Source organism: Choloepus didactylus, chromosome X, assembly GCF_015220235.1.
Source record: "Choloepus didactylus isolate mChoDid1 chromosome X, mChoDid1.pri, whole genome shotgun sequence".
NCBI classification, from domain to species: Eukaryota; Metazoa; Chordata; class Mammalia; order Pilosa; family Megalonychidae; genus Choloepus; species Choloepus didactylus.
This window is the reverse complement of record NC_051334.1, coordinates 101513441-101518261: the sequence shown is the minus strand read 5'-3', so window position 1 is coordinate 101518261 and position 4821 is coordinate 101513441.

Here is a 4821-nt window from a genome sequence, read left to right as displayed (position 1 = left end):
AAAGTTTGCTTGGTTGCAAATTTTTCTCTCTCATAATTTTAAATATGTCATGCCACTACCTTCTTGCCTCCATGGCATCTCCTGAGTAGTCACTCTTTTGTCTTATGCTGTTTCCTTTGTATGTGTTGAATTGATTTTCTCTTGCTTCTTTCAGAACTTTCTCCTCTTCTGTATTTGACAGTGTGATCAGAATATGTCTTGGAGTGGGTTTATTTGGATTTATTCTATTTGAACTTCACTGGGCATTTATGATTTGTGTATTTATGATGTTTAGAAGATTTGGGAAGTTTTCCCCCAACAGTTTCTTTGAATACTCTTCATAGACCGTCACCTTCTCTTCCCCTTCTGGGACAGCAAGGAGTCTTATATTTGGATGTTGTATATTGTCTACCATATCCCTGAGGTCCATTTCAATTTTTTCAATTTTTTCCCCATTCTTTCTTTTGTTCTTTCATTTTCCATTCTGCCATCTTCCAAGTCACTGATTCATTGTTCAACTTCCTCTAGTCTTGTACTATGAGTATCCAGAGTCTTTTTAATTTGGTCAACAGTTTCTTTAATTTCCATAAGATCATCTATTTTGTTATTTACTCTTGCTTTGTCTTCTTTATGCTCTTCTAGGGTCTTCTTGATGCCCTTTATATCCTTTGCCATGCTCTTCTTCATGTCATTTATATCCTGTGCCATGGTCTCATTGTTCATCTTTAGTTCTTTGATTAATTGCTCCAGGTACTGTGTCTCCTCTGATCTTTCGATTTGGGTGCTTGGGCTTGGGTTATACATATCGCCTGTTTTTTTCACATGCTTTAAATTTTTTTGTTGCTTTTGGCCTCTTGACATTTGCTTAACTTGATAGGGCTCTTTTAGGATTAGTAGACCAATTGAAATCCTTATCTCTAATTTGTCAGATCTACAGCTTTGTGGAGTACACTTTCTCTAACTAACCAGCAGGTGGCATCCACAAGCCACCTGTTCCCCTCAAGCCAGTTCTCCCCAACTTTGTCTTTGTGGTGAGTAGGGGAGTGAGTCTTGTAGGGTCCAATTGGTGTACCAAGCTTGCATGTGTAGTTGGTATTGCCTGCCCTGTATATGGGGCGTGTGTCTGGGCAGTCAGGGAGGAGTGCAGCTCCATCAATCAAATCTCCCTGGTGTTCCTGGAGTTTTAAAACTGCTTCAGTAGTCTAATTCTTCAGTTCAGTCCTGCCACAGTTTGTGTCTGCCACTGACCCACAAGTCCTTGGTATTGGCATATGGACCCTGAGACTTGCGAGTGGATTCCTCTTCCAGGCCATGCACCCCCATGTCCTCTGCTGAGGGATGACTGTGCTATGTCACAGGTGAGTGCCATCCCCCCAGGGTGGTTCTGGGCTGCAGGGCTGTGTAGGGAGTTTCCCAGTCTGCTGAAAGGATGGCTGAATGGTTTGTGTTAATTCACACTGCTCTGCCTTCCCAACCCTGGGACAACTAGCTGAGGGTGCAAGGAAGGCTAATGTCATGCCCAATTTTGTGGTGTGGGCATGTGTTATTGGAAGCACTTCCATCACACTGGGTTGTCTGGGGCATCTCTGGGCTATGGGCCAGTGATGGGCAGGAGTGTTCCCTGTCCACCAGGATGACGGCTGTGAGAGGATGCCCCCCTTTCCTTGGGAAGTTGTGGTGTTTAGTGAATTTTCTCAGCCACTGGATTATTGCCTTTTGTCTCAGAGTTCTCTTAGTTCTGGTCTTGTCTTGACCTGCCCAAATTGCAAGTCTTTGAGGCTTTCTGTATTGGGCTTCTTAGGGTAATTGTTTTAGAAAAAGAAAAAAAAAGATTTAAAAAAGGGCATTCCTCACAGATCTAATGGGTTATTGAAATGCTAAGGGTCAAAGCAATTAGGGCCATTAAGGAAAGGTCCAGGGGGCAGAGAGATCAGTTTTTCTTCTGGATTTGCTTATGATCCTCAGGGCCTGAGCTCTGCCCTTCCCCTTTCTATGTCCACCAGAACTCCAAAAAGCCTCCACTTTTATTTTTGGGTTTTTATTACTGTTTTTGCTATCCCTATCTCCTCTCCACAGGGCTGGCTGTTCCCAGATTCTCTGGTGTCTGGGCTCAGTCTATCTATGATTGGAGTTTGGATCAGTAGAATGAGTTTCTGATAAGAGCTGCCACTGCAGTTCTCCCTTCTCATTCCCAGCACTGACAGCCCCTCCTCCCATGGGACTGAGCCTGGCAGGGTGGGGCATGGGTCCTCTGGCCACAAAAACTTACAGATTTTTCTGATCTCAGGAGTTCCATGTGTTCATAAGTGTTGTATGAAGTATGTCCAAAGTCAAATTGCTCTGCAGTGTCCATTCCACACAGTTCTTGGCTTTCTACCTACTTCCCTGGAGGAGTAACTAAAACATACACCTCACCCCTCTGCCATCTTGCCCCATCTCTGTAACCCACTTTTATAAGGAGTTCCTATCATACCGCCTTTCTTATTTAAAAAAAACTAAATACTTGCCATTGTTCATAACTCTGAAAAATTGCATTATAATTAGCTTATCAAGCCTTTAATAAAATTCACAATATGTCTAAACTGTATCTGAAAGTATTCAATAGCTTGTACAGCTCTTTGAACATACAGAGGTAAATCTTGGCATTTCTAACATCTACAACTCTTATAAATGCCATAAAATCATATTTCCTCATAGACACAGTCTTTCAAAATGTGGTTCAAAATAGAGGCTGTAGAAAAAATAAAGTAGCTATGTCACTTCAGCCTTATCATATGCAACACATTTATCAGAGTCCTCTCAAAAATTGGAAAGACTGAGTGCAACAAAGTGGGTGGAGATGCTGATATTGTAGGCAAAAAGGGAACAAATTGAAAAGGATTTATTGCAATAACAAAAATGCCAATTCAAGGTCTGCAAATCCTGTTGATTCATTTAATCAAGGCTCAAATCACCTGTTGCCACAGGGAGCATCTTTAAAACAAGTGTGAAAAGGCTTAAGAAAACAATTTACTTAGGGTGGTGATGGCCCCTTCCTCAATGATAAAGATAATACAGGCCCTTATTTTACTTTCGATGTCCCCCATAAGCTAAGTTTAAGAAACCATAAAATTTGATTAAAAATATTTAATGGCACTGATGCCATATAATTGTATATATGAGGTAAAAAATGGTTTAATATCTCTCCAGATTAGGCTGTTCAGAAATCAAATTAATGTGTAATCTTTACATTCATTATTTAGAAGTATACATGTTCTTCAGGTTTAATGAAGGACTATCATAATTCTCTTTATATTAAAGAATATAGTTGTCTCCTATATTGTGTTTATAGTAATACCACAGCTTATGATTATGCTGCAAATATTTATATTCAAAAGGTAAAATTAGAAAATCAATGTGTTTTTGCTTCTTATGAACATTACTTATACCCAGAAATATCAGAAAGAATTGTTGCACATTGCCTAGAAATGAGATATTAACTTTAGATATTCAGATTTGATGTTTTCTTACCCCAAGGGCTATTTCATTCTCCATTCTTCTGCTATGGAGTAAAATAAAACTTGTTTTAGAGGTTTTTGTTTTGTTTTGTTGTTTTGTTTTGGTAATTTATTCTCTTCCAGTATCTGAGTATAATAATGTGAAAATGTTAAGAGACTAATATATGAATGCATTACCTTAAAGATTGGTAGTATTTCAAAAAACAATACAGAGATCTCCTAAATTGATGCATATGCCTCCCCCAAAATAAAAAGTCCTAAGGCAGCATTGGGGAAGAAAGCCCAATTCTGGAAGAGTTAAAGAAATAATTTAAAAAGCTATTGGAGTGCCCAGTGGGAGTGGCCTGGGCACAAGACAGTCAGCTGCTGCTTCCTGTCTGCTTTGCTTCATGCTACCTGAGGTAGGGACATCTCAGCAGCAGCACACTGGGTATTATGCATGTACAGATGTGAGGATTTAAGGCTTAGTCTCATGGCCATTTCTCAGGGAGTTTTGATATTCCCAGGCTGTGCAGATTCAAAACCAACCATCAGGTGTATTTTGATCCACATGTGTATTTTCATATCCATTCTCTCTTTCATAAAGTACACACTTATAAACCAGTGAAATGATATTAAGAAGAGCCATTCCCCCACCATCTTTATCTTACTTGGTTGATACATCTTGGTGTGTTCTTAGCTGTGGTTCTTGTAGTGGTTAATTTCATGTTCCAGCTTGGCCAGGTTATAGTGTCCAGTTGTTTGACCAAACAAGCACTGGCCTGAATATTACCATGTGGGTATTTCATAGATGGTTTTACACAATATTCAGTTGGTCACATCTACAGTGAATTGCATCTACAATCAACAAAGGAACTTGTCCTCAGCAATGAGGAGAGGCTTCTCATCCAATCAGTTGCAGATCTCAAAGCCAGAACTGAGGATTTCAACAGTCAGAAAGAATAATTTCTCTCTCTACTTCATTCACCCAGCCAGCTTCTCCTGGGGAATTCAACTTCACCTTCACCAAGTTTCCAACTTGTGGCTTCTACTGAGGAATGCAATTTCACTTTCATTGAGTTTCCAACTTGCGGCCTGCCCTACAGGCTTGCCAATCCCTATAGTTGTGTAAGCCAATATCTATAATAAATCTCTTAATATTTACATACATATAAAAAAAAAGCCATTGGTGTATTTTCCACTCATTTCAGAGAGAAACATGCTTTGGCACCAGGGAAATCCAGTCTGTTACTATATCTACTTTGACATTCTTACTTGAATCTGTATAATTTCCCAAATATATGTTGGTTCCTCCAATCACACACTATCTAATAAATTGAAAGTGTCTTTGAGTTTTAGAGCATAT